Consider the following 14,933-nt stretch of genomic DNA (forward strand, 5'->3'; position numbering starts at 1 on the left):
TCAGAAAAACAAGAGAGGATGCACCTCTGCGCAACCACTGGTGGGGTTGAAATGACAGTGTTAAATGTTCAAAAGAATCTTTTTTTTTTTACAGAATCACAACTGCCTGCAGCAGTTTTATCCTCCTATTTGTTTAGCCTATCTTGAATTCCACCAAAAAACCTTAGCCTACTAAATAACTGAACAGATGAATAGATATTTTTCGAAAAAATAAGTTATTGGAATAGTAGCCTAATATTAATATTACAAATAAAAAAATTAAAAAGTAAAACTATAGGCCTGATAATCAAATAAATTCAGAAATGTTAAGATGATCTACGAATGTGTACGGTTTCGTAAACGTACGTTGAAGCGTTTAACGCTAAATACGTTAGTGAACGTAGGCTAAGTTGTGTTCGTTGAGGTTACGTAGTACTACTACGTAAGGCTCGTTATCACACTGCACACCAACAGACATATAAGTATATATTTATTCCTTTTTGTTTGTCAGCCTGCGCTAAATAGACGATTGCAAACAGAACGCTCGCTAGGAAGTTACCAATAGCAACAATACCCGCTGGAGCCTTTTAGAATGATTTAGAATTCGTTTAGAATTATTATTGCACGCTACACAGAGAAAAAAAAAAAAAAAAAAAAACATAAGCAGCTGTTTATTTGACATTAGTCAGAGCAATTAACAGACACTGAGTGCGAACACGCGTTTAGTAGGCTAAACTATATAAATTCCGTCAGGAATTGGACAAAAGACAATTAGCCTAATTCGAATCGCTTTTTTATTTTATTTTATTGTGATACATAAAAAAAATAAGAAAAAAAAATCTGAATTGTTTTGTTTAAAACGACTTGCGGCTAAATAAACAGTAGCTACAAAAGGGCGCCAACAGATGCTTCGCGATGCGAGCCTCAAAAGATTCCGCGAGCGAGAAATTCCTGGCAGGAATCCTGGCAAGTCGCCCCACTTAAATCTTTGAAAAATATGCAACCTGATGTAATTTCCTGATGAATGGATCGATGTTGACAGAAACCCTCTCAATTACGCTGCAATTACGCACGAGCACAGAGGATCGTTCCGCATTGAAAATGACTTTTCCTCTCCTAATCAGTCGAAAACTTGATCTTTCTTGAGAAAATAGGCTACTGCGTAAAGTTTTCTATTCCGCATCATTTGTTCCAATCTCTAACTCAGGCACTGGAAATTTCAGATAACGGTGCGCAACGGCGTAAAAAGATCACACGCAGAGTTCCCCAGCATGACGCTTTCATTAGATTTAGGAGACGGCTGATTCAGATGAACGTGTAGGCAAGGGATGCATGCAGTGGAAGGAGAGAGTTAAAGTCACAGCTGTAGAAATGCGATTCTGCTGCGGGTGGATTGAAAAAGGCACCGTCGAAGTCACTAATGCGTTTTAGAGATTAATTTCAAAGCTTTTTACATAAGTCTTTGCATTTTTTTATTTTCATAGCCTTTTTATCTGCTTTAACATTCCGGTCCTCTTCTTTATATTCACATAGCTCTGTCTATTTGGGATGAGCTATCCATAGTGTGGGTGTTTGTGAGCTATTTTCTGATGACTGGTCATTTTGGGGGGAAATACACAAGTAGCCTGTGTCAAATATTTTTAGACTAGACTATGCTGCATTCAGCCAGAACAGCATCTCCTCTTTGTCTGTGTATAGGCCTACATCGGAGAGACAGAGACAAAATACGCAGCAATTTGAGGGCAATTTTACTTATTCGGCCAATCATTTAACACTGACCACACTGTTTATCATGTCTCAAACAGACATTTTATCTTCAAATTCTCTAACCAATCAGCAAGAGATGAGATGATAGCCAATAAGCAAGAGATGATATTTATATATATAGTTGTATATAGAAATTGTCCCTCTCTGACAATTTCTGATAATTTTTGTAACTGTGAACTTGTGAATTCAACCTCACTTAGGCGATCCCAACAGGGAATGTTCTCAGAACGTTAGCTAACGTTTTGGCAAGGTTCTCTCAAAGTTATGAATAAGAGTTCTTCCAGTTACATTTTTAGAATATGTTATATGGTCTTTAATAATGTTCCTAAAAAGTTACCCAAAAATATAATTTATACATGGTTCATGGAATGTTTTTCTTAAACGTGTTCGTTCATTTAACGTTTAGTTTTTTAAATGCATTTACTTGTTCCAGAATGTTCTGAAAACATTAAACATCAAAAGTAACGTTTCTATAATATTTGCAAAATGATGAAATGTAATTTTCCCTTAACGTTCGTATAGCAACAAACATTTTTCAGACATTTAAAAACTGGATGTCACAGAACATTCATAAATAATACTTTCATAACTTAACGGGGAAATTAGCTAAATGTTCTTAGAACATATTTGTGTTAGTTGGCATCCTATTCTATTCTATTCTATAAAAAAAAAACAAGACAGTTAAAACTACCCTCAGCAGAAATATTTCTATCACTCATTCTATTATGTTCTCCTCTTTGATCTTGTCCTTCCTGTGCTTTCAAATTCAAATCTGTCTTGTAAGGACAACTCTGCCCTGAAGGATGCTCGATTTTTTTGCAGAGTGTGAAGCCCACTTTCAAAATATGACATCTTCAAAAAGTTTCTCTCTCTTTCTGTCTCCCTCTTTTTCTGTCTCTATTTAAATCTTCTTTACTGTTGTACTCTTGTGCTGGGATTTTGCACCCTCCTCTGCATTCTGGGCAGTGCACCACATGTTGCCATTGTTTTATTTTAATCGTATTCATTTGGGTCTTCCATCCTTTTTAGATAAGTGCTGGACCGCCGCATGTAAGGGACACGTTATACTGCTGAAATGCGTCAGATTGCAGAGACACCATTGAATACAGAAATGGAACACTTCATTAATCGCTTTCATTCTAAAATTACATACTCTAGGTGGCCATATAAATGTGTGTTAAAGGTGCTCTAAGCGATGCTGGGTGACGTCACTTCTTGTTGACGTTCGAAGTATTGTCAAACAAAACGGAGGCTAGCTCGACCCTCCCTCGTCCTCATCCCGTCCCCTCCCCCTCCCATCCGTGCTTCCTAAAACAGTCATGAACCATTTAGAAAAAACAAACTGGATTTACCCACCTGAGCCACCTGAATGTCGGATTGGAAGCCCTTCTGCCGGCGGAGTTCTCGCCACCTTTTGAACGCTTTTCCGATGTAAATTCGGGACTTTGCGCGTTCCTTCTCCTTGTCCCTCTTCTTTGTTATTTGTTCATCGGAACGTCGTCTCTTTGGTCGTGTGTCGGCCATATCAAAATTCTCAAGAATATACATTTTTAACGTTAGTCGTTGTCGTTAGGACATCTCTCCTCTAGCTAACTTCCCTCTTCATGCTTCTCTCTCCTCCACTCCCCACACCCCCCTTCATGTGCACGCGCACTAACCCCCCAACCCCCACCCCCAAATCATTCTCGTCAGTTATTGGCTGGAACACTGTTTGTTATGTTTCGTGGTCCAGGTTGGGCCAGTTTGTTTTTCTTGCCGTTTGTGGAGCCTGGGTTGTTTACAGAGGCCGCGTTTTTTTACAGTGTGTTCATGGGACAGGCAGCTAGCGGATAGTGAGGAGATGTTTGCTGGATGTGACAAAAAAAGTTTCGACCTAAAAAACGCGTGAAATCGCTTAGAGCACCTTTAAGATAAAATGTTCTGTTAGGTTTAATTGAGATGCAACGCCTTGAACTCTTCATCGTGTTTCTCAAACCATTCTTGAACTTTGTGTGCATTATCCTGCTGAAATAGGCAACTTGACCATTGTCATGAAGGGGTGCACCTGGTCTGCAACAATGTTTTGGGTTTCTCAGCAGAACATTGCCCATCACATTCCCTCCACTGGCTTGTTGTCGTTCCATTCTGGTGCCATCAAGTCCACAGGTAAATGGTGCACATGTACGGTATGCAATGCTAAATGTTTCCATACCAAAGGTGGCACTGTTATATAGGCAACATACTGCAAGTATAAAACCATGTGAGCCGAAAAAGAGAAAGAGAGAGCGAGAGAAGCCCGTCATACCCTTTAATGAGGCCCCACTGAAAAAGGAAACATGTGTGTATTGATGAAATAATGTGCGGATGTCTGTGTGTGTGGGAACATATCCCTGCATGCAACAAGCTTTTCCTTCCACTAAACCAAGCGTGAGCATGGCGAATCCTTTCCGCCACAAATGAAAGCCAAAACCGAACAGAAATCTGTGATGTGAAATATCACTCATACGAAAATCGGAAAGGGTCAACAATGGAATATGTCAAGTGCATGATTTATTTTTAGCAATTGCTCCTGAAATGTTAGCATGACACGGTTCCTGAGTATATTTTCCTCCTTCCGTGATCTTTAAAAAAGGGTTGTTATGGGAACCAGCAAAACTGTTCCTAAAGATATTAATCAAATTTATCACGTTGCGCCTGACTTTCTTTATCACTTTTTTATGAGTTGCTTAATAAATATTCAAGGATGTGTTTGCAACCCCAGAGAAATGAATAATATCTTTAATATCTCAGTAGTTACTCTTTAAATAAGTGCTAGTCCAATACTTTCACATACACTGGAAATAATTACTGTTTCACTCCATTATTTCAATGTTTATAGAAGGCCTATAATACTCTCTTTCTTCCTTTCTTTCACCTTCTCTACATATTTTGCTTTGCCATTTGTTTTTCTGTTCTTCCTCATTTTCTTTGTTTTTTTTTTATATTATTTTTAATATTAAGTCAGCAAGCCGGGGCTCGAACTCGTGTCTCCAAAGGCACAAAATCTCTACATGTCAGCTCGATGCGCACAAGGCTATCTGCACTAGCAAAGCTAGCATCAGTTTGTAAACAGTAGAACCTCATTGTGTAAGAACCATGGGGGGAACGGAATCCGACGGCAAACAATCCAGCTGTCTGAATCCGTTCCCCCGCCCCCGTGATGAGAGATGTTTATGCAGTGTCTTAAAAGATGCTGATTTTATCCTGTGTGTGGACAGTATCCTCTGTTTGTAAAGTTCCATCTTCTGAATTACATAGAACATCATTCAGAGCCCACGTAAGATTGAAAGTATCAAGTATCTCCAACCATTTTCAAGGTCAAGGTCAAGGTAACTTTATTGTCCCCGAGGGGCATTTATTTGTACAGCCAGCAGATAAACACAAGGACACAACACACAACAATACAGCAGAACATATAATACACACAGTCTCTAAAACACAATAGTACAGAAATACATTTAAAAAAGTTCTGACAGATTGTTTAAAATCGAGATTGAAGTCGGGATAAGAGAATTTCTAAATCTATTGGACCTGCATCTGGGCATGGAGTACCTACGGCCTGAGGGAAGTAGCTTTAACTGGCAGGACAAGGGATGACTAGGGTCAGCTGCAAAATAGATTTTGTATTATGTAAACTCAGTATAAGCTTAAAGGGATACTCCACTTTTTTTGGAAATAGGCTCATTTTACAACTCCCCCAGAGTTAAACAGTTGAGTTTTACCGTTTTCGAATCCATTCAGCCGAACTCCGGGTCTGGCGGTAGCACTTTTAGCATAGCTTAGCATAGATCATTGAATCGGACAAGACCATTAGCATCTCTCTCAAAAAAATGACCAAAGAGTTTCGATATTTTTCCTATTTAAAACTTGACTCTTCTGTAGTTACATCGTGTACTAAGACCGACGGAAAATGAAAAGTTGCGATTTTCTAGGCTGATGTGGCTAGGAACTATACTCTCATTCCTGCGTAATAATCAAGAAACTTTGCTGCCGTACCATGAGTGCAGCAGGCGTAATGATATGACGCAGCGCCTGAAAATAGTCCCCAGCTCAGTAACTTCCAATGTGACCGGGACTAAGTTTGTCTAACCTATTAGACCTATTATCAGGCGCTGCGTCATATCATTACGCCTGCTGGACTCATGGTACTGCAGCAAAGTTTCTTGATTATTACCGCAGGAATGAGAGTATAGTTCCTAGCCACATCAGCCTAGAAAATCGCAACTTTTCATTTTCCGTCGGCCTTAGTACACAATGTGACTACAGAAGAGTCAAGTTTTAAATAGGAAAAATATCGAAACTCTTTGGTAATTTTTTTGAGAGAGATGCTAATGGTCTTGTCCGATTCAATGATCTATGCTAAGCTATGCTAAAAGTGGTATCGCCAGACCCGGAGATCGGCTGAATGGATTCGAAAACGGTAAAACTCAACTGTTTAACTCTGGGGGAGTTGTAAAATGAGCCTAAAAAGTGGAGTATCGCTTTAAAGTCATATTAACATCAGTATAAACACCCCCATTCAGCTTCGCTTTTCTTGTTAGCCACACAGCTAACTTTGCTTGACCATTTAAAAAAAAATCTCTTTTCTATTTTGATACTTATATCTAGGCCCATAAAATCTTTTATTGTAAATTCATAATTCAAATTTTTACTCCATTCTTCCAACAATATAAACATTAATCTGCACTGTAAAAAATCCAACTTACATTTTGTATGACAAATTCAGTTTTTAAAGTTTATTCAACTATTTAACATGAAAAAGTTGCGAAAAGTTGAGATAACTCAAACACGTAAGTTGAGAAAACTCAAAAATGTCCTGCAGCTTTTTTTTTTACAGTGTGGCTTTAATCTTTCACACTGCAATAATAAATGATGCACATCTTCAGACTCAAAACCAAAGGACATTCATCCATACTGAAGGATCAATACTGTATGTGCCCGGTAGTTATTATTCCATGTATTATCCGCCATTGGAGGTCACCAGTTCTCTTACCAATAGGACATTTATATAAAGTCCTCCAGCTACCTTTAGGGGACAAATCAAATCCCTCTATTTCTTACCATTTAGAGTCTGAAACAGATTTTAATGATTCAAAATGCAAGGCTTTTACACAATTATGAGACAGTGCTCGCTTTCCAGTATCACAGAACAAATTAAGTTCTGGAGTTTTAAAACTCAATAACTTTCCTTCATCCTCCGGCCATGTCTCCACAGCTGCCCTTACTCCTAAATTTGGAAATTCAACCATCTTATTAATATACTGTTGTTGTTTTCCCTCCTCCTTCAACAACTCTGTAAACGTTGATGGAATTACAGATAAAAATCTTTACTTTTTCTGCGGTACGGAGTGATTTAAAGCCAAGCTTTGCTGCAATATCCCTTGAAGACAACCAATCACTCTCACTCCAAAGATGAGAGACTTTTATAAACTGGGCTCTCACCACAGCAGCCTGCATTGATTGAGAGTTCAAGATTTTCACAGATATTGCAGGATTGTAAAGAAGAGGTTCCTCTTTAATCCATGATCCCCTTACAATTCGCTGTTCTCAAACAATTCTTAAGACGTTCCATGATTTTAATCCCATCTAATAAAAAGGAGCTAATTCAACTATAGTGCCACATCCTTCAAATTCACTAAAAACAAGTCCCAGTCGTCCTCCTCTCCTCAAGAGACCACAAGCCACATCAGCCCAACTGAGATCTTTCCCATACAAAAGTCTCTGGGCAGCTTGTAGCCGAAAAGCAGCAATCCTACATACTATGTCAATTAGACCTTGCCATCCTTCCCGAAGAGGCAGGTAAAGTACAGCAGGTCTCAACCAATGCTGACCTGTCCAAAAGAAGTCAACAAGACATCTCTGAAAGTCCTTAATGACAGTCCAATACCGTCATTTTATGCCACAACGATGAAGCAACAAGATTATTGACTATTAAGACCCTTCCATAGGACGGCTGGGGAATTAGCCATTCCCAATTAGATAACCGGAGACATACTTTTTCCAATAGTCCTTCCCAGTTTTAGGTCTCAGAACCTAAAAACACTCCTAAAAACATGAATCCATCTTTTTTCCATATTACATTATTAGGCAGCCACATCATGCCTCACTTTTTGACCAATTTATTTTTGCTGAAACCTCCAGCTATTTTGACCATACATTCAGCTTCATTGTACAATAATTTAACCCATGAAATTAAACCATCTCAAGCCTTAAGTAAATCAAACAAATAAATGGTCCACGAACGCTTTTTGTTGATCAAGCGATATCAACCCTAAATCATTATCATTATACATTGCATTATCTATTATATCTCTTATTAAAAAGAAATGATCTCTAATGCATCGCCCCTTTACACAATATGATTGTTTTTTCATGATTAATACACTCATATAAGTATTTAGTCTACTGGCAATACATTTTGAAAACATTTTATAATCCATTCTTCAAACAATACAAATCACCTTTCTCGGTAACAAGGCCAACAGTGCTCTATTACAGCTAGGTAAAGACCCAGTCTGTATTGAATTTGAAAGCATTTCAAAATAATCTTTTCCAATCACATGCCAGAAACATTCAATTGGAAGACCATCTCGACCTTCTCTGATGCAAGATCTTTTACAGCTTTTGTCACTTCTTGAAAAGTAATTGGTAAATCAATAACCTCCTGCTGCTCAGGCATCGCTTCTTAAAGGACTCAATTTTAACATTGAGCTCATTTTTTTGTAAATTTGAAGTGCTGTCAATACAGAGAACAATGACAAAAATCGGTGTTGCCTACACCGTGTTATCCTCTTTTTAAAATTTGCACCCTGTTGACTTAAATGGGGCAAGTTTTAAACCTGCTTTTTGCCTCTTAACATCCTTGATGTGTCATTACAAGTGCCCAGCCATGTTAGATGATTCCTTCAGAGTGAACGCGGGTGAATCTGACTGCAGTAGATGTGAAAGATATGAATAAAAGTGATGTTTATTCAGCCAGCGCACATACCTGTATTTACTTCCTGTTTTCGGTCGAAATCCACAGTAGTCGATTGTCGAGTTCACGCGCGTGATCATAGGTAACTAACTGTTCGCGTGAACTCGACAATCGACTACTGTGGACTTCGATGTTCAATGTTAAAATTGACCGGAGTTCTCCTTTAAGACATGAAAATAATTCTTCTTCACATTCAGGATCTGTGACATTTGCTGTGTGTAAGTCAGAATAAAAATCAACATTTGATAAGAGTCATAGGTAATAACACCTTTTTAAACCCACCATCACATTTCTTTTATTAGTCTTTCGTTTTAAATTGAAAAAGAATTTTGTGGGTCCATCAATGTCTTTTTTTTTGGATAAAACGTGCCCTAACAAGGGCAGCTTTCACTTTATCATGCAATAAAGAATTTAACCGAAGCTTTTTCTCTGAAAGAGTTTCCAAATGCAGTCCACTCCATTTTCTCCTCAATAGATCTCATTTTCCAAGTCCCGTCTGCTGGTCTTGAATGTCCTTTTTGAATATGAAGAATATTGCAAACAGAAAACTCTAATTTGCACTTTTCCAATGGCCCATTGGTTTACATCATCATAATTTCCTTTTTGCATTTGTCATGTTTCCCAAAACAATTTAAAATTCGCACACAAAAAAACATTGTCTTGCAAAAGCTTATTATTAAAATACCAATACAGACTCCTTTTACTTTCATTTAAAATGACCTAATCCATTATCATTTTGTAATCTGAAATGATATTTGGAATTGTTTTAACATTACCCTGTCACAGTGTCTGTTGTGTTCCACTGGGTGTCACTAGAGGTCCCTTCCTTCCAGTCTCTATTCTTCCTGGAACCACATTTCCCATGATTCCTTGTTTGTTCCCATCATTTGTGATTACACCCAGCTGTTTCCATTTACGTATGTTGTTAGTGTCTGTGCATAAATGTTGTGTTAGTTCTTGTCACGGAGTCATTATTGTATGTCACTTTTCTACACTAAGGTCTGTTTCTAGTCTGTTCTCATTTTTGTTCTTGCTTGTTTTGTTTTATTGTTATTCTGACGGATTAAATGGTTTTCGACACTGGCATGGACGACTACGATTCTGATTATTATAACTTAGACGCTTGCATGGATGACGATGATTTGGACTGCCCTGAGTACTGTGTTGCTGCATTTGGATCCACCCATTTCTCCGCTAGCAATCATGACAGAATGACTCCGTCATCAAGTGGATCCAGCAGCATGAACCTGCTACAGGCTTTTGCGTTTGTGGCCCGTCAAAGGGAGGAGGCCATGACGCTCAGGTTTCCCAAGGACTTTTCGTCCAACGACGGAGAGTCGTTTAGAGGAGAGCGTCTGGCCCGGTTTTCGGGGACCCGTGGAGCTCGCAGAGGAGGAAGTAGTAGAGGTGAGTCCCGGACTCAGTCTCTACTTCGGTCTTCCTTCGACCATGGGTCAGAGATACACAGACCAGAACACCCTTCGCCGCGGGTCCTGTCCCGTCCTGAACCTGCACCTCGCCAGAAGGGACGACGGAGGAGGAGGAAGACTTCCTCTGTGTCTAGTCCGGTGGTCCCAGTTCCGGTTGTCCCGAGTCAGGTGGTCCCAAGTCCGGTGGTCCCAAGTCCGGTGGTCCCGAGTCCGGTGGTCCCAGGTTCGGTGGTCTCGAGTCCGGTGGTCCGGAGGCGGAGGAGGAGGAAGACTTCCTGCCTCCCCAATGGCCCGGAGGCCGTCCCCTCCGAGCAGCCCGCTGTCGTCCCGGAGGCCGTCCCCTCCGAGCAGCCCGCTGTCGTCCCGGAGGCCGTTCCCTCCGAGCAGCCCGCTGTCGTCCCGGAGGCCGTTCCCTCCGAGCAGGCCGCTGTCGTCCCGGAGGCCGTCCCCTCCGAGCAGCCCGCTGTCGTCCCGGAGGCCGTCCCCTCCGAGCAGCCCGCTGTCATCCCTGAGATCGTCTCGGAGTCGCCCACCATCAGTCCTGCCACGGCCAAGAGAGTGGTCTTCCTTTTTTATGCAGTGGCGGTACTGCAGGCGTGGAGGAAGCACGGGACGTCTGCCGATCCAGAGACTGTTCCTGAGCCTGTGTCTTCGGACAAGATGGCCGCCACAGAGACTGTTCACGTCACGTCTGCCGGGCCTGTGTCTTCGGACAAGATGGCCGCCACAGAGACTGTTCACGTCACGTCTGCCGAGCCTGTGTCTTCAGACAAGATGGCCGACGCCGAGCCTGTTCACGTCACGTCTGCCGAGCCTGTGTCTTTGGACAAGATGGCCGCCACAGAGACTGTTCACATCACGTCTGCCGAGCCTGTGTCTTCGGACAAGATGGCCGCCGCCGAGCCGGTGTCTGTTCCTGAGCCGGTGGTGTCTGTTCCTGAGCCGGTGGTGTCTGTTCCTGAGCCGGTGGTGTCTGTTCCTGAGCCGGTGGTGTCTGTTCCAGTTCCTGAGCCGGTGGTGTCTGTTCCAGTTCCTGAGCCGGTGGTGTCTGTTCCAGTTCCTGAGCCGGTGGTGTCTGTTCCAGTTCCTGAGCCGGTGGTGTCTGTTCCAGTTCCTGAGCCGGTGGTGTCTGTTCCAGTTCCTGAGCCGGTGGTGTCTGTTCCAGTTCCTGAGCCGGTGGTGTCTGTTCCTGTGCCATGGCCGCCCGAGGGGTCGTCTCCGCCTTGGCCGCCCGAGGGAAAGTCTCCGCCCTGGCCGCCCGATGGACAGTCTGCTCCGCCCGAGGGAGAGTCTCCGCCCTGGCCGCCCGAGGGAAAGTCTCCGCCCTGGTCTGTCCCTCCCGTCCCGCCCTGGTCTGTTCCCTCCCGTCCCACCCTGGTCTGTTCCCGTCTCCTCCGAGCAGCCCGCTGTCGTCCCGGAGGCCGTCCCCTCCGAGCAGGCCGCTGTCGTCCCGGAGGCCGTTCCCTCCGAGCAGGCCGCTGTCGTCCCGGAGGCCGTCCCCTCCGAGCAGCCCGCTGTCATCCCTGAGATCGTCTCGGAGTCGCCCACCATCAGTCCTGCCACGGCCAAGAGAGTGGTCTTCCTTTTTTATGCAGTGGCGGTACTGCAGGCGTGGAGGAAGCACGGGACGTCTGCCGATCCAGAGACTGTTCCTGAGCCTGTGTCTTCGGACAAGATGGCCGCCACAGAGACTGTTCACGTCACGTCTGCCGGGCCTGTGTCTTCGGACAAGATGGCCGCCACAGAGACTGTTCACGTCACGTCTGCCGAGCCTGTGTCTTCAGACAAGATGGCCGACGCCGAGCCTGTTCACGTCACGTCTGCCGAGCCTGTGTCTTTGGACAAGATGGCCGCCACAGAGACTGTTCACATCACGTCTGCCGAGCCTGTGTCTTCGGACAAGATGGCCGCCGCCGAACCGGTGTCTGTTCCTGAGCCGGTGGTGTCTGTTCCTGAGCCGGTGGTGTCTGTTCCGGAGCCGGTGGTGTCCGTTCCAGTTCCTGAGCCGGTGGTGTCTGTTCCAGTTCCTGAGCCGGTGGTGTCTGTTCCTGTTCCTGAGCCGGTGGTGTCTGTTCCAGTTCCTGAGCCGGTGGTGTCTGTTCCAGTTCCTGAGCCGGTGGTGTCTGTTCCAGTTCCTGAGCCTGACCACATTGGATAAAACAAGTGCTGATTTATGGTGAAGTTCTTCAGCATTTCTATCTACACTGAAATTCAAAGTGCAATTCCAGTCTCCTGCCATTATAATTATATCTCTTGAATTAAGAGCTATTAAAACACGACCCAATTTCTCAAGTAAAATCCGGGGACTGGATCAGGAAAAAACTGCAAGCCAGGACTCGAACTCGGTTCTCCCAAGGCACAATAGCACTACATGTCAGCTGGATGCCCACAAGGCTATCTGCACTAACAAAGCCAGCATCCGTTTTGTAAACTAGAACCTCACTGTGTAAGAAACATGGGGAGAACGGAATCCGACGGCAAACAATCCAGCTGACCTCTTACCATGCGAAAGTGCAAGTATGCACAATCTGCTTGATTTGAAGACTCGCCCAAGTGTTCACTGTCCATTTCCATAGCAACAAAACCATCAAAAAGCAGAACTGGTTCCTTCATTCCTTACTGTAAACCTAGCATAATGCTTATGTGAAACACACACCCAGTCACACCCTTTGAGGACATGCACACGTATCATTACACATGGAAACTAATAAATATACAGGAGGATCATTTTACTATGTGGCCATTTCACACATTTTACATATCTGTACATAATATGAAATGATATGACATTATATGCCTTGTGCAAACTTGTTCAAGAAATGGATCCATGTTGAGGATCTGTAACACCCTCTAAGTGTATTGCGCACAGAATTGTGGAATGTCCAGGAATAGGGCTATCATTTTCAGTGAAATGTGTAATTATGCTTCTTCAGAACTTGTCAAGGCCGTCACCTGTTAAGAGAAGGGAGATGTAAGAGTGTTTATTCATGCTGAAAGGAAGTGAGAGAGAAATAGAAATGGATTGCTAAAATGAGATAAAGAACAAGAGAGGTTTTCCATCCGAGACCGAATTCACGGGCCAGTTTCCATCAATGATTTTTCAGCAAATGTCTTTTTTCTACATTCTAAAGGTCTGTCCTTGTCTCATGACATGTTGGATGTCCTCTTTGTATTTGTGAAAAAAAGAAACACTAAATTGTTTGACCATGAAGTACTTTTCATAGTTTCATCAATGTCCTTTTCGAAAAGTTTTTTTTCACAAGCTTTTTTCAGTTGAATTTTCTTCAACACTTCAGCTCGAATAATTTTCGTTCAAAACACGAATGAACGTTAAAACTGGCCTCAATTTAAGCCCTAAGTTCAGTCTTAAAGGGACTCCAAACTTAATTTTACTCCAGTGACTATTCCATCATGGTTTAGGCTACTCACCCTCATTTCATTCAACATTAATGTGAAGTTCCACGGAAGAAAGTTAGTTGTGTGGTTTTGGCAGTGAGTAATGAATGTGAAAAAAACCCTTTAAGAAATCAGCCGTCATGGTGTCAACAGTTTTAAAGAAAAATGTTCTCTCATTATATTGAATAGTTTCGCAATATTGATTTTAATCATTCAATTTGGAATTCAATGACAATTCCATTGAACCAAAGTCCATTGAACGTCCAATAGATGGCAGAATACACCAACACTTCGTAGCCTATTCTAGACCACAGCCTAGCCTATGTCAAAACCAACAGTAAATGTTTATTTAATCTAAATGATATTTCTTACCTTCAAGGGGTTAAGCCCTTAGGCCATGACTTTTTATGTAGTCATTTAATTACATTTATTTGGTTTTATATATATTTTTTTAAAAATGTTATGATATTATTTGTTTATGGTTCGTTTTAATATAATCTGTTAATTAAGAAAGAAAATATCGAAAATGTGATAGGCCTACGTCATAAATGGCGTGGAAATGGACTGAATACTAGGCTATTTGTCGGGAGATATCGAGTGGGTCGAGACGATTTTTGACAACTTCATAAGTTTGTTTGAAGTTTTTTCGTTTTGTATAATTTGAACCTTCGGACACAACTTTCTTTATTTTGTGGAATACAAAGGATACATGTAGAATGCCTTTTAACGACACTGAATGCACTGAAGATGTCAAGTCTATATGCTACTAAAGACCACAAAATCAACATAAAAGTAGGCTAGTCCATATGACTATGTTTCAAGTCTTAAGACATCATAGCCTACAACGCTTTGTGTGAAAAATGGGCCGGTATTTAAGTCAATATTCTCTGTTAATCGTCCCCTCAAGTGGGCGGTTGACAGTTGAACTTGAGACCGGACTAGTGAGTTGAATTTGAGAACCGGATCAGTTAGGCAAAAAAGCCTCACCTTTAAGCAGCGATTCATCACTAAGATCCGACTCAAATGAATTGTTCATTCACTTTTCTCTTGTAAACCTTGACATATGGTTTCGGAAAAATCGATATAAACTTTTATGATAGGCCTACTACTTTAATTATGATATTGTGAATTTATGCATTTATTTATTTTTCAGCCACTTGGTAGTTATTGGATGGAAAAGACAACACTGTGGAGTCTTATGTTGTGAGATTAATTCGTTTTTAGGTTATTTGAAATCAATAATGAAATATGAAGGGGAAAAAAAAGACACATGTAGGCCAATGCTCTACAAAGTTAGGGATCCTTAGAAAGCTCGTTTTTTTTTTTTACGTTTTCAACCCCGTAGGTAAAATCGCCACGCTCCCTGC

The sequence above is a fragment of the Rutilus rutilus genome, assembly GCF_951802725.1.
Source record: "Rutilus rutilus genome assembly, chromosome: 8".
In the NCBI taxonomy this organism is placed as follows: Eukaryota; Metazoa; Chordata; class Actinopteri; order Cypriniformes; family Leuciscidae; genus Rutilus; species Rutilus rutilus.